Source organism: Phoxinus phoxinus, assembly GCF_949152265.1.
Source record: "Phoxinus phoxinus genome assembly, chromosome: 19".
NCBI classification, from domain to species: domain Eukaryota; kingdom Metazoa; phylum Chordata; class Actinopteri; order Cypriniformes; family Leuciscidae; genus Phoxinus; species Phoxinus phoxinus.
In genome coordinates this window covers 10,823,364-10,847,787 of record NC_136894.1, presented here as the reverse complement: position 1 = coordinate 10,847,787, position 24,424 = coordinate 10,823,364, and the positions used below count along the sequence as shown (strand labels likewise).

General features: G+C 45.9%; 1 long non-coding RNA gene across 1 annotated transcript; it reads left to right on the top strand.

Annotated features, from left to right (window-relative positions):
* The first annotated feature begins 23,079 nt into the window (after positions 1 to 23,079).
* Positions 23,080 to 24,221, top strand: LOC306987309. Its single transcript, XR_013795141.1, has 3 exons — positions 23,080 to 23,203; positions 23,470 to 23,571; positions 23,973 to 24,221. It is a non-coding gene; the product is annotated as an uncharacterized lncRNA (long non-coding RNA).
* The last annotated feature ends 203 nt before the right edge of the window (positions 24,222 to 24,424 follow it).

Here is a 24,424-nt window from a genome sequence, read left to right as displayed (position 1 = left end):
TCAACTCTTTGAAGACTGGAGTTGGTGTGTGTGTGTGTGTGTGTGTGTGTGTGTGTGTGTGTGTGTGTGTGTGTGTGTGTGTGTGTGTGTGTGTGTGTGTGTGTGTGTCGTGAGTTGAAGCAGAGGAGGCAGTCCCCAGGTGAGTTGGAGCAGAGGAGGCAGTCCTCAGGTGAGTTGGAGCAGAGGAGGCAGTCCCCAGATGAGTTGGAGCAGAGGAGGCAGTCCCCAGATGAGTTGGAACAGAGGGGACAGTCCCCAGATGAGTTGGAACAGAGGGGACAGTCCCCAGATGAGTTGGAGCAGAGGAGGCAGTCCCCAGATGAGTTGGAGCAGAGGGGGCAGTCCCCAGTTGAGTTGGAGCAGAGGAGGCAGTCCCCAGATGAGTTGGAGCAGAGGAGGCAGTCCCCAGATGAGTTGGAGCAGAGGGGGCAGTCCCCAGTTGAGTTGGAGCAGAGGAGGCAGTCCCCAGATGAGTTGGAGCAGATGAGGCAGTCCCCAGATGAGTTGGAGCAGAGGGTGCAGTCCCCAGATGAGTTGGAGCAGAGAGGGGCAGTCCCCAGGTGAGATAGAGCAGAGGAGGCAGTCCCCAGATGAGTTGGAGCAGAGGGGGCAGTCCCCAGTTGAGTTGGAGCAGAGGAGGCAGTCCCCAGATGAGTTGGAGCAGAGGGGGCAGTCCCCAGTTGAGTTAGAGCAGAGGAGGCAGTCCCCAGATGAGTTGGAGCAGAGGGGGCAGTCCCCAGATGAGTTGGAGCAGAGGGGGCAGTCCCCAGGTGAGATAGAGCAGAGGAGGCAGTCCCCAGATGAGTTGGAGCAGAGGAGGCTGTCCCCAGATGAGTTTGGAGCAGAGGAGGCAGTACCCAGATGAGTTGGAGCAGAGGAGGCAGTACCCAGGTGAGTTGGAGTAGAGGGGGCAGTCCCCAGATGAGTTGGAGCAGAGGAGGCAGTACTCAGATGAGTTGGAGCAGAGGAGGCAGTCCCCAGATGAGTTGGAGCAGAGGAGACAGTCCCCAGATGAGTTGGAGCAGAGGAGGCTGTCCCCAGATGAGTTGGAGCAGAGGAGGCAGTCCCCAGATGAGTTGGAGCAGAGGAGGCAGTCCCCAGATGAGTTGGAGCAGAGGAGGCAGTACCCAGATGAGTTGGAGCAGAGGAGGCAGTCCCCAAATGAGTTGGAGTAGAGGAGGCAGTCCCCAGTCCCCAACTCATCTGGGCAGTACCCAGATGAGTTGGAGCAGAGGAGGCAGTCCCCAGTCCCCAACTCATCTGGGCAGTACCCAGGTGAGTTGGAGTAGAGGGGGCAGTCCCCAGTCCCCAACTCATCTGGGCAGTACCCAGATGAGTTGGAGCAGAGGAGGCAGTCCCCAGATGAGTTGGAGCAGAGGAGGCAGTCCCCAGATGAGTTGGAGCAGAGGAGGCAGTCCCCAGATGAGCAGTCCAAAATGTCCGGGGTGCTAAGGAGAGGCCGAACGGTAGAACTGTGTATTGATAAGCCCGCCCCTCGAAGGCGAATCTCAAGAATGGCCTGTGATGAGGGGCTATCTGGATGTGAAAGTACGTGTCTTTCAGGTCCACAGTGAAAAACCAATCCCCTTGGCGAACTTGCGCAAGGATTTGTTTGATAGTTAACATTCTGAATGGCCGTCTCATGAGGGCTTTGTTCAAATGTCTTAAGTCTAGTATGGGTCTGATGCCGCCGTCTTTCTTTTGAACTAGAAAATAACGTCTGTAAAACCCAGAGTGCTTTAGCGCGGGGGGAACCAACTCTATCACCCCTTTTGCTAATATAGTGGTACGTACAGAGTTCCGTCATTGCCGGACATTGACTTTCCAGTATTTTTTATGTGATTGCTGGGTTTCTGGTGAAGTAAGAAAGTGGAGTGAATATCCACCCAGTTTCCGTGCCCAATTCTTAACCTCAGCGTGGTTTGATGCATGATCCTCTAGTTGTTAAATAACTGTTTCTCATTTGCTTTCTTTCTTTTGTAACTTTTATTTAAGTTTAAATTGTTATCTGATTTGATTATTTGGAGACCATAGTGTTAATTTTGTTTTCGTTACAGGAACCGAGGCTTCAGGACAAGCCGCTAATAGGCACTCGCGTGCTGTGGTGGGAGTGCTGTGCGTTCATGCTTGACCGTGTGTTGTGGTGAGACCTGTGCACAGGCTGGTATAGGAGCCTTGTGCTCATTAAACTAGTTTCCCTGCAATTGGTAAGCCTCAGCCTCCTTTTCATGTTTGGTGTCTTCAATGTTTGTTTGTGATAACCTGGTCCTACAGCCTTTTAATATTTTTAAGATTATCGTTTAATGGTTGAAATAAAGTTTTTCGTATCTTCGGTATCCACGTCTTAGGCCCTCCTTCGATAAACATGCTCCTGTGTGTCTTTTGTAGGTGGTTAAATTCATTAATATTTATATTTCCCTGTTTAACAGGGTGGCGTAGTCAGCTATATCTTGGAGGGTGTTTTCTCTCTCAAACGCACCCCGCTACACTTCCTCGAGTTGATGGCTGTATTTCTGGCCCTGAAATACTTCATCCAGGAGCTGAGAGGCTGCCATGTCCTAATGCGGGTGGACAACACGACAGCAGTCTCAACTGGGCTAGCGCAGCAGATTTTTTCTTTGGGCTCAGGACAAGTTCCTGTCACTCAAAGCAGTTTATATCCCTGGACATCAGAATGTGGGAGCAGATTTAGTCAAGTCACCTTCATTTATATAGCACTTTTAACAATATGGACTTGTAAAGCAGCTTTACAGTGATAATAGGAAATTAAAGTAACAGAGATTATTTTGGCTTTACTGCAGCTCTGGAATAAAGTTATTGTCCAGCTAAAGTAAGTTTTGATCGATTCACTTCCGTTGCAAAGGTTGGTAACACTTTATAATAACGTTCAGTTGTAAGTTATTTATAAGGGGTTAGTTAATGAAAATTTTATGTACGTTTTGTAAATTCCGTTACAAGTCATTCACAACTGATTTGAAAATGAATAACTAATCATTTACAAAACATGACTATGCGTTCATAAGTGATATGTTAATTATTTTATGTATGTTTTGTGGATTCAGTTATAAGTCATTTATAATTGATTAGTTACTGATCAACTAATCATTTACAAAACATGACTATGCGTTTCATAAATTTTTAATAAATTATGTTAAATTTTGTGTATGTTTTGCTCACATCAGGTTTACAGTGGTTAAAGAATATCTCAGAGAAGACAGCTGTCTATACCCTCACCAGTCAGCACTGCAGTACACACTACAGTGTTCAACACAATGATGTGTAAACGCATGAATACATCATTTACAACACTTTCTGCATCCCCTAATCTAAAGTGTAAACTCTTCATCACTTGTAAATGTGTTACACATAATTCGTAGATCTTTCTTTCCTGTTACAAATGATCTGTACGTGTATTCAAGGCATTGAACAGATGCAGATTGTACAGATCAGTACAGGTAAGAAAGATCTACGAATGATGTGTAACACATTTACAAGTGATGAATAGTTTACACCAATTCTATTGACGTGTTGCACACAATATTCACAGCTGGTCACGATTAAAGACGTTCCCAATGCGTTGAGCAGCGCAGCATCTCGTTCTGCTTTTTCAGGGAACGGTTACAGTCAAGTATAAGTATAAGTTACTTATATAATTGCAAGATAACATGCATGTTTATAACCTGATAACCTTTGCAGCAGCAGCAATTTATGGACTGGAGAAGTCGGTTTTATTTTTTGGTTCGTTTATAATAATTTATTAAATTTAGATTAAATTTAGATTTACATTTATTTAACATTATTTAATTTTATTTTCAGTTTTTCTTCCATGGAGTCTTAATTTATTCAACCAAGAACCGCCACTAAGACAGGAAGAGACTAGTTGACTGAGATGTAAACCGTATTTCAATATTTTTGGGCAGTATGTGCAGCTAAGATGGCAGAAGAAAGCATAAACAGCCACCTGACATTTGAGTAAAGATAACTGCTTTTTTATCAGTTATTCCCTGTCAAGGTATTCATGAAAAGAGGTTCGCACACAACGTCTTCAGAGCCTGTATTTATTTAGCAAGCCCGTACATTACACAGCAGCAATCGGCCCGTATCTAAACATAACTTCCCGCTCACCACGCCCCCGTACATGCGTCACCCCTTCTTACTTCAAAATAAAAGCATTCCTTCACTATTATACCATAACACCACATTCCCTACAAACAATGATTCATATAAATTATGAAAAATATCTGATCTGTCCTTTGCAGTGTTAACTTTTGCTTTGTGCATTTTTAGTTGTGTGACGATGTTTTTCACCTCGGCACTCAAATTCTATACATGAGAATAATCTAAATTCCTATTATCTGTTCAATACATCATCGGTGCACCCAAATATGTGTGACAATTTAGATTACAGATTTACACCTTTTGGTGAATAGTGTAGAGTTCCTGTTGCTCAAACAGTAAAGGCAAGGCCATGCATGGATTCAGTTCCGAGGGAATTCATAAACGTGTCAATTCATGAACTGGAATTTATAAAATGTACAGGGTACCCTGAATATAAGTAATAAAGTCACTAAGTAAAAGCATTTATCAAATGCATAAATGTAAATGGTAATTCAAAGACACTGATTCATACTTACCTAAAAAAAAAAACAGATACATAAACCAACTGTGAACATAAACTGCAACAACCAGTTATGTGGATCATTGATGAAATAAATCCTGGAATCTTCCAGTGAAAACTGCACCCAACAATGCGTGCCATTTCTGTTGAAATCTCTTTAGAAAACAGATTTACGATTTTGAAAGGTGTTCCTGTTGCTCAAATAGTAGAGCAAAGGCAAGGCCATGGGTTAAATTCCCAGGGAATGCATGAACTGATAAAAATTATACCTTGAATATTATTAATAATGCATTAGTATTGTTATATTAATGGGGTTTTTTTCTATTAGTTTTATACACATTTCACACACAATGGTAATTCACAGTGCTTTACACAGAAGAAATTAAAATAATCAAAAGAAATAAGAATAATTAAAACAGCGCGTTCAGTCTGTGTTCGGAGAATGTGTCAGTCGTTAAGTGTGTCCCAGCATTACTCTGCTATCAGCGGCTCAAACCTCCGCTAACTCTAAAATTACGTTCTGGAATTAACAACGGAGGCATGGGTTTAGATGCGCAAGGAATTAGTCCTACATACAAGAGCGTTTTAATGACAAAAACTTTACAAACGTCTTGAAATACATCATCTGAACAATATTTCGAGGTGTGGTAACTGTAGTATAAGCGGAATAATTGACTCCAGGCAGTTTATTTATTAGAAAAATAATGCACACCCTGACACCCGAGGTGTAACGGCCACTCCGCTTCGCATCATGACCGCATTACCACCTCGGGTGTGCATTATTTTTCTAATAATTCAACGGCCAGTCGTCAATTATTCCTTACATAATGCATTTAAACACACCAACCTCAGTTTACAATTATTAATCGTGTATCATTAAACAAGGAAAAATAGTGTCATGCTATTCTGATGCATATTTTTGTGATAAGTGGCGCGCACAAGCCTGTGTGTGTTTGCGCAATACTTCTATCCCTGTTGTGTAATATTCAGTTTCTGTGAGAACCTGTTCCAGTGGGTATACATGAATGTTCATGATATTTCCCCTATTGTGGGCGTGTCCTTGAGACAACAATCAAACGTATGGAAGTGAAAATATTAGTTCTCACTCCTCAAATAATCCAGTTTGATAGAAGTTTCAAAGTTAAGAATTAAATGGTACAGTTCACGTTTTTCAAATGTAATATGTAAAATGTAATATTCCGTTTTGTAATATGATAAATCGTCTGAAGCGATTTTGCCCGATTGATTTAACAGAGCAAACAATGAGTGAATAACCATGTATTTTCTCTCTTTGATATCTTTAGCTTTATTTAATTTGTGAGGCTTTAAATTGAATTAGAATAGCTTGATTAGTTATTACAGATTACTACAGTAATGTAGTGCGTCAACCACATAAGGGCCAGAGTGGCAATCAAAGGTTTCAGAATGGTCTGGAAATTACTGCAAAATAATCATATCTGTTGTGTGTATAAATTTGAACGTGTTTTATTAAAAATACATATGTCACAGTGTCTGGTTCATGTTCCTTGGTGTCCACTAGAGGTCCTTGTCCCCCACGGTGTCTGTCACATTGTGAACTGCATTCCCCACAATCCTTGTCTGTTGTAATCACTGTTCATTGCACTCAGCTGTTCCCCTTCATCATTGTTCCCAGCTGTTCCCTGTTTCATTGTTAGTTCTGTGTGTGTATATATACCCTGGTTGTTTCAATGTTTGTCACGGAGTCATTGGGCCCTATCTTCCACCCAGCGCAATTGACTTTGAACACCGACGCATGTATCATTCCTATTTTGCACCCGCGCACAGCGGACTTTTCCCTCCACAGACGCACGTTGGTAAATTAGGGAATGAACTTGCGCTCGCGGGGGCGGTTCAGCGCAAAGAGGAGGCGTGTTCCGACGCAAAACTCCCCTGGTGCTATTTTCCAGTTTTAGAAAGCAATTCCGCCACTGACCAGGAAAAAAACAGTCTAAAGACAGTGGCGCGTTGCGCGTTAGTGATATGGTATTTTAAGGGCGCGTGCTTGGCCATAATGTTAACGCGCATCCACTTTGATTCTCTAATATAAACAGATGCAGCAGTTTTCATTTTTGCAAATCATACATTATTACAAGGAAAATATTAGCACACGAGGGAAATCATTTTTGTGTCCGTGAAGATGTGAAAAAGATATATCTAGATTTAAAAAAAAAAAAAATCTAGATTAGGCTACACATTTACCCAAATTATACGCCTGTTTAACCGAAGCTAATTTGGGTGGGTTTCTCCCATCATCCCCAATGTCACTTCTCTGTGTTTTACGGCCCTGATGAGAACGTCGGTTTCCTCAGCTGTGAACCGCTCCTGGTGTGCGTCTGGCAAATCCGCCGTTATAATAGCAATCCGCCATGGAACAAGCGCGCCTGCTCTTAAAGGGAATGTGAGAGGACGCTCTGATTGGTTTATTTCACGTTACGCCCAAACCACACCTATGAATAATGAAGCTACTTCAGACCAACCTCTTTTAGATTTGCGTCGGGCGCAAGAGGCATTTATACTGCCGGGAAAATAGCAACAGCGCCGGGATCCGCCCACAAAGTTACTTGCGCTTTGCGCTTTGACACTTGCGTTTCAGATCGTCAAAATAGGGCCCCTTATCTATTATCATGCCACTTCCGAGTCTTGCTTTCTTGTCTGTTCTTGTTTGGATTGCTCTTATGGTTTTGACCCCTGCCTGGACTGGAAAACGATTACGGATTAAACACTGCATTATTGGATCTTCCCTTGTCTCCTTGAGTGTGGATCGTGACAACATATATCATGATGTTTTTATTTTATCTCTATGAATGCTGCGTCACCGTCCATTATTCAAACTGATAATACTGTAAAGTTTTTTGCAGTCAACAGTTCTTAAAGGAGCCTTTTTTTCTCAGATTGAAGAACATTTTAACATTTTAAAGAAAATATTTTTCCACTATAAAATGTTTTCCACTATGCCTTTTTTGGAAAAGAAAGTTTCCATCAATGTCAATAAATAACTTTTATTTTTAAGTGTGTATCTGTACATAAAAAAAGCATTTTTGAAAGCTTTTCTTTCTATATACATTCATGCTCAGTATGACAGAAGATCCTGATTCATTTAGGTTTGCTTAATTTTTTTTTCATCAACTCTTTGAAGACTGGAGTTGGTGTGTGTGTGTGTGTGTGTGTGTGTGGTGAGTTGGAGCAGAGGAGGCAGTCCCCAGGTGAGTTGGAGCAGAGGAGGCAGTCCTCAGGTGAGTTGGAGCAGAGGAGGCAGTCCCCAGGTGAGTTGGAGCAGAGGAGGCAGTACCCAGATGAGTTTGAGCAGAGGAGGCAGTCCCCAGGTGAGTTGGAGCAGAGGAGGCAGTCCCCAAATGAGTTGGAGCAGAGGGCGCAGTCCCCAGATGAGTTGGAGCAGAAGGAGCAGTCCCCAGATGAGTTGGAGCAGAGGGAGCAGTCCCCAGATGAGTTTGAGCAGAGGAGGCAGTCCCCAGGTGAGTTGGAGTAGAGGAGGCAGTCTCCAGATGAGTTTGAGCAGAGGAGGCAGTCCCCAGGTGAGTTTGAGCAGAGGAGGCAGTCTCCAGATGAGTTTGAGCAGAGGAGGCAGTCTCCAGATGAGTTTGAGCAGAGGAGGCAGTCCCCAGATGAGTTTGAGCAGAGGAGGCAGTCCCCAGGTGAGTTTGAGCAGAGGAGGCAGTCTCCAGGTGAGTTGGAGCAGAGGGAGCAGTCCCCAGATGAGTTGGAGTAGAGGAGGCAGTCCCCAGATGAGTTGGAGCAGAGGGAGCAGTCCCCAGATGAGTTGGAGCAGAAGGAGCAGTCCCCAGATGAGTTGGAGTAGAGGAGGCAGTCCCCAGATGAGTTGGAGCAGAGGGAGCAGTCCCCAGATGAGTTGGAGCAGAGGAGGCAGTCCCCAGGTGAGATGGAGCAGAAAAGGCAGTCCCCAGATGAGTTGGAGCAGAGGAGGCAGTCCCCAGATGAGTTGGAGCAGAGAAGGCAGTCCCCAGATGAGTTGGAGCAGAGGAGGCAGTACCCAGATGAGTTGCAGCAGGGGAGGCAGTACCCAGATGCGTTGGAGTAGAGGAGGCAGTCCCCAGGTGAGTTGGAGTAGAGGGGGCAGTCCCCAGATGAGTTGGAGCAGAGGAGGCAGTACCCAGATGAGTTGGAGCAGAGGAGGCAGTCCCCAGATGAGTTGGAGCAGAGGAGGCAGTCCCCAGATGAGTTGGAGCAGAGGAGGCAGTACCCAGATGAGTTGGAGCAGAGGAGGCAGTCCCCAAATGAGTTGGAGTAGAGGAGGCAGTACCCAGGTTAGTTGGAGCAGAGGGGGCAGTCCCGAGATAATTTGGAGCAGAGGAGGCAGTACCCAGATGAGTTGGAGCAGAGGAGGCAGTCCCCAGGTGAGTTGAAGCAGAGGAGGCAGTCCCCAGATGAGTTGGAGCAGAGGAGGCAGTCCCCAGATGAGTTGGAGCAGAGGAGGCAGTACCCAGATGAGTTGGAGCAGAGGAGGCAGTCCCCAGATGAGTTGGAGTAGAGGAGGCAGTACCCAGGTTAGTTGGAGCAGAGGAGGCAGTCCCCAGATGAGTTAGAGTAGAGGAGGCAGTACCCAGGTTAGTTGGAGCAGAGGAGGCAGTCCCCAGATGAGTTAGAGCAGAGGAGGCAGTCCCGAGATAATTTGGAGCAGAGGAGGCAGTACCCAGATGAGTTGGAGCAGAGGAGGCAGTCCCCAGGTGAGTTGAAGCAGAGGAGGCAGTCCCCAGATGAGTTGGAGCAGAGGAGGCAGTCCCCAGATGAGTTGGAGCAGAGGAGGCAGTACCCAGATGAGTTGGAGCAGAGGAGGCAGTCCCCAGATGAGTTGGAGTAGAGGAGGCAGTACCCAGGTTAGTTGGAGCAGAGGAGGCAGTCCCCAGATGAGTTGGAGCAGAGGAGGCAGTCCCCAGATGAGTTGGAGCAGAGGAGGCAGTACCCAGATGAGTTGGAGCAGAGGAGGCAGTACCCAGATGAGTTGGAGCAGAGGAGGCAGTCCCCAGATGAGTTGGAGCAGAGGAGGCAGTCCCCAGATGAGTTGGAGCAGAGGAGGCAGTACCCAGATGAGTTGGAGCAGAGGAGGCAGTCCCCAAATGAGTTGGAGTAGTCGAGGCAATACCCAGGTGAGTTAGAGCAGAGGAGGCAGTCCCCAGATGAGTTGGTGCAGAGGAGGCAGTACCCAGATGAGTTGGAGCAGAGGAGGCAGTCCCCAGGTGAGTTGGAGCAGAGGAGGCAGTCCCCAGATGAGTTGGAGCAGAGGAGGCAGTCCAAAATGTCCGGGGTGCTAAGGAGAGGCCGAACGGTAGAACTGTGTATTGATTTCCACAGTGAAAAACCAATCCCCTTGGCGAACTTGCGCAAGGATTTGTTTGATAGTTAACATTCTGAATGGCCGTCTCATGAGGGCTTTGTTCAAATTAGGGCTGGGCGATATGGGCAAAAAAAAATATCACGATATTTTTTTTTATATCAGTCGATATCGATAATTATCGATAAATGTCAAATCTTTATTTATTTCAAGTTTAAAGACAGATTTGTACTCCTAAGTGAAAGCTGTAGAAACCAGAGCGTTGTGTTTTTAAACTACTCTTTATTGTCAGAACATATCATGACAAACACTTGCCAAACAGGTGAACATTTCAATATTTGACATTTTTCCTTAACAAAATAAAAATCTTTATTTCAGTAGTATTAGCTTGAGTTAGGATGCAGATTTACTTTATACAATTTATGTTCATTAACAAAACCAGTAAAATCTGTTAAAAAAAAGTAACAACATTATTTTTATTTGGTAAAATGTAATATTCTTTAGTTTTATTAAAATTAACCATTGGTCATCCAGCATCATGCATTTAGATCATGATAACCACAGATAAAATGTAACTTTATGGTTTCTATTGTAACTATGGTTTCTATGTGAGAAACGTCACATATTGTGACGTTTCTATGGTATTTATGAAAACCAGTAGCCTAAATAGATTATTAAAAACTGTAATTATATTCCATAATACATTGTCTACATTAATAATATTATACAATTCAATATATATATATCCCACATTTCATGGTGGAGTTAATATTACTAGGCTAACGTTACAGTAACGTTAAATCCGTGGTGCATGATGGGAATGTGTAGACGGAGAAGCTTCTGACTGTATCGTTGCGCACAGTGCTTCTCCTGTTCGTCAGCGCGGTCTCATCTGCCTTTAAACTGGTTTAAATCACTGAGACATTTGTGTTCCTCGCTGAATTCAAGCGCTCTCACTGGATCTAGTGACCGAGACCGATCAGAGTAAACGCGTCTGCTCGAGTGAGCTCGCGCTGCCGTTTGGACTTTGAGCCGAGCGGATAAACGGTCCGTGTGGCGCGCGGTTCAAATGAGATTGGTTCCGCTTTTGGCGCAAAAACATTATCGAACATTTATCGAACTCTTGATATCGTTTTATCGAGAAAAATTATATCGCGATAATTATCGTTATCGTTTTATCGCCCAGCCCTAGTTCAAATGTCTTAAGTCTAGTATGGGTCTGATGCCGCCGTCTTTCTTTTGAACTAGAAAATAACGTCTGTAAAACCCAGAGTGCTTTAGCGCGGGGGGAACCAACTCTATCACCCCTTTTGCTAATATAGTGGGACGAGCCGCTAGTAGGCACTCGCGTGCTGTGGTGGGAGTGCTGTGCGTTCATGCTTGACCGTGTGTTGTGGTGAGACCTGTGCACAGGGTGGTATAGGAGCCTTGTGCTCATTAAACTAGTTTCCCTGCCATTGGTAAGCCTCAGCCTCCTTTTCATGTTTGGTGTCTTCAATGTTTGTTTGTGATAACCTGGTCCTACAGCCTTTTAATATTTTTAAGATAATCGTTTAATGGTTGAAATAAAGTTTTTCGTATCTTCGGTATCCACGTCTTAGGCCCTCCTTCGATAAACATGCTCCTGTGTGTCTTTTGTAGGTGGTTAAATTCATTAATATTTATATTTCCCTGTTTAACAGGGTGGCGTAGTCAGCTATATCTTGGAGGGTGTTTTCTCTCTCAAACGCACCCCGCTACACTAACAGATTCTGTAATTCGGAGCGAAGCACGCGACACACGCTGCTTCTCACCGAAGTCTCGAGAAACGCCTGAAACTTTGGGGGTCTGCGAGCGAATTGGAGTGAGTAGCCTCGCTTTATTGTGTTTATAACCCAACTCGAGTCACCAGGAATGGCTTGCCAGGCCAGAGCCTTTGTGGCTAGTTTTCGACACGTTCAGGGACGGGCCACCTAACACAGAGGAACCGGATACCTTTATGTTGTGATTTGTGCACATACTGAGTGTTTGTTTGACTGAAAAGGCTTCTGCCTCGGGCAAAGTCATAGTTACAACTGGGAGAGGGCCACCTAGTGAAGGGAGACCGGGAACCCATGTGTTGTGTGCTTGAAACATACTCTTTGGGCCCTATCTTGCACCCAGCGCAATTGACTTTGTACACCGACGCATGTATCATTCCTATTTTGCACCTGCGCACAGTGGACTTTTCCCTCCACAGACGCACGTTGGTAAATTAGGGAATGAACTTGCGCTCGCGGGGGCGGTTCAGCGCAAAGAGGAGGCGTGTTCCGGCGCAAAACTCCCCTGGTGCTATTTTCCAGTTTTAGAAAGCAATTGACCGTTCGCAAAAGCCACGCCCCTTAGTTATTGTTACTACCCCGTCAAACAATTGAGAACCATAGCCATGGCTGGGTTGAGATCCATACATTAAGTGATTGGTTTTGGAGTAATGCGGCAGACATATCCTCCAGGGCACGACAGAAAGTATAGACAGAATAGCGCAGGGGAGCACATGCACTAAACAGTTTTGTAAAATTATATATCAATCATTTTTATTTGATCATATATCATTTTACAAAACTGTTTTGCGCATGTGCTCCCGCGCGCTCTGTTTCCGTCACAACACTGTAATCAGAGGACGCGCTGAAACCATCAACTCTCGATGCTGTTCTCTTCATTCATAACTCAGCCTATTGAGAAGGATATATTTGTGTAAATAGTTGTGCAACTGCGCAAACTTTGTTTTGAAGTTTAATGTTTGAGTTCCATAGGAATTTGTGACTGTGTACCTGTTCAACCACATCAAAGTTGTGTCCTAATTAGTAAGTCCGTGCTTTTTCTCTTTTTTATTGTCTTGTTTGCTGACTGGTGAGGGGCCGCAGTGCCGCAGTGAAATGGTGTTTGTACATGTAGCCTATTTTTTTTATTATAGTTGCAAGCAATCATAAAATACAGCAAGTTTTAAGCCCGTGCAGACCTCACTGCCATAGGCGCATCGTTGCACTATCTTGCTGAAATCGGAATGTTTGACGGAGGTCCTTCTCCTTAGTTACAGTTGCTGAGCTAGGATTGGACGAGAACCGTTAGAGGGCGGGGTTTTGCGAACGGTCAATTGCGCCACTGACCAGGAAAAAACAGTCTAAAGACAGTGGCGCGTTGCGCGTTAGTGATATGGTATTTTAAGGGCGCGTGATCGTTATTACAAAGCAAACGGACTACGCGAGTATAAAGTTGTATTTATTAGCAGCATGCTAGCGTATCAACAATTAGGGTAACGGTAGAGAACGTCTCGGTTACGGATGTAACCCTCGTTCCCTGAGTAGGGAACGGAGACGTTACGTCGAATGACGACGAATGGGGTTCGCTTAGAAGCCTATCCTCTTCGAACAGTAATAAAACGAGCCAATGGCAAGCAAATGCCATGGGTCTGCTGAATTTGCATAGCGTAACTCCGCCCCACCGTGTGGGTATATAAGGAAGTGAGCCGGCAACATGCAGATATGTTTCTTCGCTGAAGGAGCCAAGCTAAACTCAGGCTGTTCCAGCTGTACAGCGGAAGTGGCAGGAAGACGTAACGTCTCCGTTCCCTACTCAGGGAACGAGGGTTACATCCGTAACCGAGACGTTCCCTTTCGTTGTCACTTCGAGTTACGTCGAATGACGACGAATGGGGTTCCCAGTCCAATCACGCCACCTCGGCTGTCTTCCAGTGCCCTGCGTAAGTCTGAGCTCCCTGTCGTGAGACTAGCACGGACGAAGGACTCCTACTTAACCCTCTGGAGTCTAAGGTGTTTTTGGGGTCCTTGAGATGTTTTGACATGACCTGATATTTGTATTTTTTTCAGTCGCTTATAAACATATTAATGGCAAAGGTGTAATTACACTCTATTTAGCACGAACATGACTAGCATAATATGTGAGCAACATGTATGTACATGTTTGCATTTTTGAGAGAATATTATTTATGCGTGGTTATTCAAAAAACTCAAACTTAAATGTTCTGATATAAGACCACAAACGACCAACTTCACATATTCCCACAATACTTTTGACTAATGGATCTTGTTGGCTAGAGTATTTACTTCAAAATGATCTGAAAATCATCCGGGCTAATCGTTCACATTAAACAATAGATTGATTTAAATTTTGTAAGACACTTTTTGTTTGGAAAGGCAATATGCAGGGGGGCGTGAATGATCCAACAAGGTCATGAATAATGTCCTCATTCACACCTGGAGACAAAGAAGACCTGCTAATGCTGCATACTAATGAGCCTAGGTGTCACTGAGCCACACAGAATGCAAAGAATGCAAAGACAACACACACACATATATACATACATACATACATACATACACACACACACACACACACACACACACACACACACACACACACATATATTTATATATATATATATACATACATACACACACACACACACACACACACACACATATATATATATATATATATATATATACATACATACATACATACATACATACACACACACACACACACACACACACACACACACACACACACACACACATATATTATATATATATATATATATATATATATATATATATATATATATATATATATATACATACATACATACATACACACACACATATATATATAGGCCTATTACTACAGAATTGGTTCAGAGTTGGAAACATCTTGAAAAAAAAGTGTATTTTTCCACAAACTGTGTAGGCCTATGCTTGCAAATTGTATAATATCCAAGGTAAACATTTCTAGTAATTGAGCAGTTAATTCTCATTCGTATTTTCTGAAAGTTTTGGATTATGTAGGCTATCCTCTCCCCAAATTTGTCACTAATAAAACACAAAAATAATTTATAGAGAAGGCTTATATTGACCTTTTAAGATTTTGTTTGCACCTTGTAAATTAGGTTTTGATGTGGCAGTAAAAGCTTTATAAATAATCTATCCAAAACGAAATGTTGTCTTTCATATTTCGTCTGTAACATATGGTCTTTTATAATATATATTAGGGCATAAATGTTAATTTGCAGTTTAATATGTTGCTTATACAAATACATTTTATTTAAACGTATTCAGTCGATTTTTACTCATCTCAGTAGGCAATATAGATAGTTTGCTAAAAGCGAAACTCGCGCGAGCTGTAGTAAACAACAGCATGTGCCGTTCATTCATTCAAACACAGAAACGCGATTCAAATTTAAACAGTCTTTTGCGGTTTACAGACACCATTTCACATCGCGATTAGAACAAAGCACTTACTGATGATCTGCAGCTGAATCCGTTGTTAGGCTACTCCAGCACGTTTGAGGTAACATTTCCAGGATTATCACGATATTATTATTCCTCACAGCGAGCGTGTTTTCCAGCTGTTGTGGGCGTTGACTGGTTTGCATGTGTTGCTTCAGATTAGAATTTGAATAGCGCGCGCGCTGTCGATGGGCGTGTCACATTATAATGAGCTGGCAGAACGATAATGAGACCGGCTGATCTCTCGCTCTTTATATATAGATTACATAAACAGAGAATATTTCTTTTATTTTTGAATTAGATAATTTAAAACTACACACTTAAATGATTATAGAGATATATATCTCATGTCTGAGTGAATAGTATTCGCTGAGTTTTATTTGAGTTTAGAGACGTGCTTCAGAAAAAAAGTTCACGGAGACGGAGAGGCAGAAAGCACTCCCTGTTTACTTTCTTTATTTTACAAAAGCACAATGTTTTATTTCGATTGTAAGTGGACACATAAAAAAGTAGACATTTAACAGCTTATTTTTTCATATTTCTTAAGGCTGTATGACCAAAACTGACTGAGTATTTTAGGTCTATTTTGCTGCTATGTAAAAAAAAAACGAGCAAAACGCGCCCGCGCGTTTGCCGACCCCAGGGGGTTAACACAGGAATACCAAGGTACACTGGGAAGCATATCTCAGTGGAAATATGCAATCAGGGCCCGCCCGAAGGGGGGACTTAAGAAAACACATATGACCCGGAGGGGGGTGCATACGGAGAACACTGGGGTGTCCAGCCCGTAGGGTGGAGTATTTCAACCCCAGGGGTGGCAGACTGGCTTGCCAAGGGAAAGACACATGCTCGAGAGAGGCTTACAGTGGAATACACACGTGGGGGTCGCCCAGCGGGGGAACCATGCACATGGTGGCACCTAGCCAACGTGAAAGCTGCCGGAGGCAAACTCTGGCGTTGACGTCAACAGCGCTGGAGGAACTCAGGGCTTATCAGGCTCACCTGAGGAATATCGCACGTATCCAGTCCGTGGAGTGGAATGGCGAGCAAGCGAAGACACCTGAGCGGGTCCTAGCACCGGCTGGTTGAAGCGAGTACTAGGGAGGACACTGGCTCGGGCTCCACTCGGAGATTGTAGAATCTGGCGAATGTGTTGGGTGTCGCCCAGCCTGCAGCTCTGCAGATGTCTGTTAGCGAGGCGCCATGCGCTAGAGCCCAAGAGGAGGCCATACTCCGGGTGGAGTGGGCCGTCACACCAAGGGGGCACGATCGACCTTGCTGCTGGTAAGCCAAAGCAATGGCGTCCACTATCCAGTGAGACAACCTTTGCTTGGAGAGAGCCTTTCCCTTCAGCTTCCCACCATAACAGACAAAGAGCTGGTCTGAGGTCCTGAAACACTGCGTTCTGTCTACGTAAGCACAGAGGGCGCGTACTGGACAGAGCAATGCCAAGGCTGGGTCTGCCTCCTCCAGGGGCAGCGCTTGCAGGTTCACCACCTGGTCCCGGAAGGGAGTTGTGGGAACCTTGGGCACATATCCAGGCCGGGGTCTCAGGATCACGTGAGAAAAGGCCGGCCCGAATTCCAGGCACGCTTCGTCTACAGAAAATGCGTGCAGGTCCCCTACCCTCTTGATGGAGGCCAAAGCAACCAGGAGCGCTGTCTTAATTGACAGGAACTTAAGCTTCACTGATTGCAGAGGCTCAAAGGGAGCACTCTGCAGGGCAGTTAGTACCACTGAGAGGTCTCAAGAGGGAACGAGAGGAGGGCGAGGAGGATGTAGTCTCCTCGCTCCTCTCAGGAACCTGATGACCAGGTCGTGCTTTCCCACGGACTTACCATCAACTGCGTCGAGATGTGCGGCGATAGCGGCAACATATACTTTCAGGGTGGAGGGAGACAGCCTTCGCTCCAACCCATCCTGCAGGAAGGAAAGCATGACACTGATCGGGCATGATCTGAGGTCTTCTGAGTGAGAAGAGCACCAAGAGACGAAGAGGTTCCACTTCAACGCGTAGGCATGTCTAGTGGACGACGCTCTAGCGGAAGTGATGGTAGCCACCGAGGGTGCCAAAGGGTGCCCCGTCCCTGAGAAAGGAGGTCCTTCCTCAGAGGAATTGGCCAGGGAGGTGCTGTCGCGAGGAGTACAAGTTCGGAGAACCAGGTTCGGGTGGGCCAGTGCGGCGCAACCAATATGACCTGCTCCTCGTCCTCCCTGATCTTGCACAGGGTCTGTGCAAGAAGGCTCACTGGGGGAAACGCATACTTGCGGAGGCCCCGGGGCCAGCTGTGCGCCAGAGCGTCCATGCCGAGCGTGCCCTCAGTCAGGGAGTAAAACTTGGCGCAGTGGGACGAGTCGTGGGAGTCAAACAGGTCAACCTGTGCGTCCCCAAACTGATCCCAAATCAGCTGGACCGCCTGGGGATGGAGTCTCCATTCTCCCGGAAGAGGCTGAAGCCGTGAGAGCTCGTCGGCTGCACAGTTCAGGTCTCCCGGAATATAAATGGCTCGAAGCGACCTCAGATGCTTCTGACTCCATATGAGGAGGTGGCGGGCGAGTTGCGACATACGGCGGGAGCGTAGACCACCTTGTCGGTTGATGTACGCTACTGTCGCGGTATTGTCTGATCGGACTAGTACGTGCTGGTTCTTGAGCAGCGCCCGGAAGCGGTGCAGAGCGAGACGTACTGCCAGCAACTCGAGGCAATTGACATGCCATAGGCGGTGGGGTCCTGTCCAGGAGCCCGCGGCAGCATGTCCATTGCACATGGCGCCCCAGCCCGTGGAGGAGGCATCCGTTGAGACAACAACATGCCTGGAAACTCGTTCTAAGGGCACTCCGGCCCGTAAAAAACTGAGGTTCTTCCACGGGGTGAAGGTCTGACGGCAGGTCGGAGTAACTGGTACTCGGAGCTTGCCCTGGTGCCATGCCCACCTCGGGACTCAATCGTGAAGCCAGTGCTGAAGCGGTCTCATATGAAGTAATCCGAGCGGATTATATGCCATATGCCCCAGGAGCCTCTGAAAAAGTTTCAGTGGAATCGCACTCTTGCCCTCAATCTGTCTCAAGCAAGTCAGCAGTGACTACGCACGCTCGCTCGTAAGCTGCGCGCACATGGCGACCGAGTCGATTTCCATACCGAGAAAAGAGATCATCTGCACGGGGCAAAGTTTGCTCTTCTCCCAGTTGACCCGAAGGCCCAGACGGGCTAGGTGCCGGAGCACTAGGTCCCTGTGTTCGCAAACCTGGTCCCGAGAGTGAGCTAGGATTAGCCAGTCGTCGAGATAATTCAGGATGCGAACCCCGTGTTGCCGTAGCGGCACAAGGGCTGCCTCGACGACCTTCATGAAGTCGCGAGGAGACAGGGCCAGCCCGAATGGGAGAACCGCGTACTGGTATGCCTGCCCCTCGAAAGCAAACCGCAGGAACGCTCTGTGTCGAGGAAGAATGGAGACATGAAAGTAGGCGTCCTTCAGGTCGATTGCTGCAAACCAATCCTGTGGCTGCACACATTCGAAAATGCGCTTGGCCGTGAGCATCTTGAACGGAAGCCTGTGAAGGGAACGGTTCAAGACGCGCAGATCCAGGATTGGCCGTAACCCACCGGTTTTCTTGGGGACAATGAAGTAGGGGCTGTAAAAGCCGGACCTCATTGCGGCTGGAGGGACAGTCTCGATCGCACACTTCGCCAGCAGGATGGCGACCTCCGCTCTCATGACAGGGGCATTGCCACCGACCATAGCGGAGCGGACTCCCCTGAAGCGGGGAGGAGACCGCGGGAACTGAATCGCATAGCCGAGCCTGATGGACAGGTTGGGAAGCTCTAACCAGGCTCCCAAGGACTGTGCCAGCGGGGTCATGCGAACGACAGACGTCCCCCCGGGGGTGCAGCGAAGCGGAATGACCGGCCCGGACGTGGGTGGCATAGCGGCCCGGTGTGGGGGCACGGTCATTAGCCGCGTCCTGCCAGAGGAGGCCAGGGAAGGACCAGCGTTCCACGGGGGCGTGCTCTGGCAGGGGTCTGGCAACAGAAGGGGATGAGAGAAGGGGACGCACTGTCATTCCCTTCTGGGGGCTCAGAGATGGGGATATCAGTTCCTTCTTTAACCACATTAGGGTGCTGCCCACCTGTGGGTGAGCAGCGGGGAGTGGAGAACAAAAGATTCTCCCCCGGCCCTCCACCGGGGGAAGGAGTGGTCCTGCTACCATCTCCTGTGAAGAACTGATTGCCATCTCTGAGCAGCCCGTCTCAGGAGCGCTGCTTGGCCTGGCGTTTAGCGGGGCGCGGGGCTGGAGAGGGCTGTGGCGCCTGCCTGTGGCGTCCTCCACGACCCGGCCCGGGTGAAGGCTGCTGCTGGGGCCGTGCGGGAGGGGCGGGAGCCGCGGGAGGGCGCCCTCGGCGGCGAGCAGGCTGAGACGTCTGAGCCGACGGCTGGGTGGAGGCAGCAGCGGGCCGTCGGGGCAGAATATGTTTAATAGCCTCAGTCTACTTCTGGGCAGTTGAAAACTGTTGGGCGAAGTCTTCAACCGCTCCGCCGAAGAGGCCAGCCTGGGATATGGGGGCGTCGAGCAGACGAGTCCGCTCAGCGTCCCTCATATCGGCCAGGTTGAGCCAGAGGTGTCTCTCCTGGACCACACTAGTGGACATCACCTGACCCAGGGAGCGTGCGGTCACTTTCGTCGCCCGGAGAGCGAGGTCAGTGGCGGCACGCAGCTCATTGAAGATCCCTGGGTCAGTCCTCCCCTCGTGCATGTCCCTGAGCATCTGGGCCTGGTAGACCTGCAGAGTGGCCATGGCATGCAACGAGGCGGCTGCCTGCCTCGCAGCTCTATAGGTCTTCGCCACCAGGGTCGACGAAAACCTACAGGCCTTGGAGGGGTGCTTAGGATCACCACGGGAAGAAGCGCTCTGAGGACACAGTTGCATCGCAACAGAGTGTTCAACCATAGGTACCCCAGTGTACCCGTAAACAGCCGCCTGATCAAGAGGAGGAAAGGCGGAGGAGGTCGCCGAGCAATCACGGGAAGACAAGGGTGTCTTCCAGGACCTCGAGACCTCCTCATGCACATCCGGGAAGAAAGGCATCGGGGTCGGAAGCCGACGTGAATCGGCGGCCGCCCCCAAAAACCAATCGTACAGACGCGAGCGCTCGGGGCAGGGTGGCGGATTGCACTCTAACCCAATGCTCGCGGCCGCCCGGGAAAGCATGGCCGTCAGCTCAGGATCAGGATTGGGCAATGCTGACGCGCCCGAAGGTGGCAGCACAGCCAACCCTTCATCTCCCGAGGACTCCTGCCCACCTTGTGATGCTGTGATCGACATAGCATCGTCATTAGGAGCGCCAGACGGCACGCTCGGTCCGCCCGCGACCGTTGGCCGGGGCTGATCGAGCTCATCATCCGGTCGGCTCGCGGGTTGCGGCACTTGAGAGGGGGATGTGGCCCGAGGACGAATCGTCGGTTGTTGTTGCCACACCGTCACCCTCAGGTCACCCTGGCCACCAGCCGAAGTACCAGCTCTATTTTCACTAGAGGGGGTAGATCGGGGTGTGGATGAGGGGACTCTCACTCTTTCGAGATCACTGAGTCTCGACCGTAGTGTCGCGATGGTCATGTTTCCGCAATGAAAACATGAGTCATCCACAAGCGCTGTTTTAGCGTGCTCTAAGCCCAAACACGCAAAACAGCGATTGTGCCCATCTAAATCAGACAGCCAGTGACCACAATCAGAAGGGCACGGGCGATGCATCTTTAAAAAGACGTGCCACGCGCTTTGCTCTTTTAGAGAGAAGGAAGATCCCCGCAGATGCTGAAGCGACCAGGGAGAGAACACACACACACTGGCAGATCACTGCTCAGATCGCAGGGAATGTGCACTCGCTGGAACTCGCTGTCACACCAACACCTGGAGGGAAGCTCGTCTCGAAGAGGAATGCAGAGATGAAACTCAGGATGGCTTGTGGAGTGAAGAATAAACTTGGCTCCGAAAGCGAAAACATATCTGCATGTTGCCGGCTCACTTCCTTATATACCCACACTGTGGGGCGGAGTTACGCTATGCAAATTTAGCAGACCCATGGCATTTGCTTGCCATTGGCTCGTTTTATTACTGTTCGAAGAGGATAGGCTTCTAAGTGAACCCCATTCGTCGTCCTTCGACGTAACTCGAAGTGACAACGAAAGGGAACCGAAGTTATAACCTAAACCAGCATACAACTGTCTAACTAGTATAACTTCACAGTAAGGTTAAAACACAAAAGTGTGTTGTTGATCTTGAGGGGTTTCGCTGACTGAGGACGTCCACACAGTTTAATCCAAAGACGACACTTGTCAGTATTTTACTTCGGTTTTGGTAAGGGAAAAACGGACACCCCCCTCCAACCTTTCTGGGAAACGCATATCTGTGCTACAAATGCCCCAGGCACAACGTTTAGCCATATTTCTGATAAAACTACGACGGTAATAGCCTGCCGAGACCAAAAATGAGACGCCGGTGTTAAAGTCAATGGAGCGCTGTGAAAAAGTGTCGGACCGCTGTGGGAGCTCGTTCTTGGCTGCGCTGTGATTGGTCAATCTACATTCTAGGGCGTGGCTTAGCCAAAGGCGAATTGAGTCACATATTCCTTGTAAATTAATTTCCAATGAATATGCCTGAGGACTTTTTAACTTGTTAACTATTTGAAAAAATAGTCTTGGATTAGCGATAAGTTACCCTCTCTAAAAGGTTGCCATAAAATTATGCAGGTTTTTGTTCTAAACCTTTTCTATTTGTTCAATTGTTTTTTTCCTATAATCATATCTACTTATATTGTGTTGTCATACTTGATATTGTTATTGTTATTATTCAATGTTCGCCATTTGTCTCAGGCAATGTTTGCTGTGTTGTAATGTGTAGAACTTTATGTGTTGAAAAATATTTTGAGCACTGCATTGTGAATGTTATTTACTCTATAATGTATTTCTATTTTGTTAGTAAATTAATAAATTGTTTATTCTTTAAACTGTTTTAAGAATTTGTTTGAAGATTGGGAGATATTGTTCCTAGAACAAAAAAAGCCCCCAAATGTATAAAAAACCCTGTAAAACCTGTGATTTTGTGGATTCAGAACTGCTCATGGGACTTCATGGTTGTCAAGTGTTTTTTAACTGTGCGCTTTCCCACACTTGAAGAAGATAGGTTCTCACTATTTGGAGATGTAAACTGAATTCCACTCAATGATTGCCTTGTGAATTATTTCATCCATTTATTTATTATAGCATTCATGTAGGTGAAAACTACTTTAAAGAAATAATAACTTAAGTGATTTGACTATATAATTAAATATAGATTGTTTAATTATTAAAATAGCCACACACACACACACACTCACACACACACACACGCACGCACGCACGTGAGGTTTGGTGTTGATAAAGGGAACTTGAGCCTTAAACTCTGGCTGTATACAAAATAACCAAGAAAAGAGGAATATCACAGAATACTCACACCAGACTATCTTATTTACATTTTATTAGGCCACATATACATTTGTAGAGGTTTATTTCAGGCATTGTACAGTAGTAACCTGTAATGACAATAATCAAACTTTTCACATTTTGAAAGCCTTACAAATGAAATAAAAAAAGTAATCAAAGAGTACAAACCCGTATTAGTCTAAACTGGCATATATTATTCACTCATTGTTTGCTCTGTTGTGTATCTGAAAGCCTGTAATAAATCAGTTTTTACATAGGAACTGAATATTACACAACACCCCAAAGTAAAACGCCTCATTCAGTCTCTTTGAAGTGATTACATGGAATTACAATGACGACTGATGTCATGCGATTTTGGCAGCATAAATAGTGGACCAGAATCAATCTGTGACACAAACTGCCTGATAATACAGTTTATTTCATCCAGCTTTGATCACCAGCACGATGACTGCAGAAAAGACAGATTGGAGCACAGAGGAGGTTGTCACTGAAGCAGCGAAGAAGTTCTGCATTGAGGTAGGAGACACAAAATATTGTTGCCTAAATGCTGTTTTTGTTAAAACACAGTCTAGTAAAATTATCTATTTTGGTGCTGCAAACTGTGCAGAGAAAATTATTTGTTGTAATTTTTAAAATAACTGTTTTACTTTTCACTCAATGTCACAATATTTTTACATGAGTTTTCTGGTAGACGTAACTCCCTAGACACTAATTAACTCAATCTTTTTTAAATAATAATAATAATATAGATGAATATAAAATGTGATTTCTTTTTTATTCAGATGAAGCCAGAAATAGAGAAGGCGGCTAAAACTACATTTGATTTTTTCGCTCCTATAACCTATAGACGTAAGAATCAGTTCGACATAGACACTCTGGTCAAGGTAAGCCAAGTGTTTTATTTTTTAAATTTTTTATGGATTTCAAGCTTATGATTTCATCACTGAAACTCCAAGGCACAATTTGTATGTTTCTATTATCATCAACTGTGGCAGTGTGTCCTAAACGGATGTGATGTGTCCAGTCATTTTTCCGTCCTCTCTGAAAGTTAAAATGCATCAAGTCACTGTATAAAGTTGCTCTGCATTTGTATAAGAGAAAACTTCTCTCAAAGGTGTAGCGTTCCTGGACACTCAAATCTCTGCAAGAGATCTCTGTCACTGTAGAGATGTGCTTGCTGTGTATCAACTCTCTCTCTCTCTCTCTCTCTCTCTCTCTCTCTCTCTCTCTCTCTCTCTCTCTCTCTCTCTCTCTCTCTCTCTCTCTCTCTCTCTCTCTCTCTCAGGTGTACGTCGGAGTAGATAAGTGCGTTCATATGTATTTGTCTACCGATGCAATGCCTGTGACTCGAGTCGAGTACCCTAAAACCGCCAGTGCGCCTCTGGTCCCTTTTCCTATTCCTTTTTAAACACTAACAGCATGCAGAATATAGTCTGTCTGATCTAATAACAGACACACAATGAGCTGCCATACTGTACAGAGGAACTATTGAAAACTGTTTCATTCCTCAATATTAAACTCAATATTCAAACCCTCCAGTGTCTGTGTCAGTTTATGAACAACAACAAATTCACTTTACTAAAAATATTGCTGAAATAACTGAACATAAATATTTCTCTATCCCAAATTGTCAAAAATAGCAAAGGGAAAAAACTACTTTTTAAAATAAAGTGAAAAGTTTGAAATCCATTTTCTAAGGCAAACCTCGAAAGTTTGAGAGCTAACCCTATTATTGTA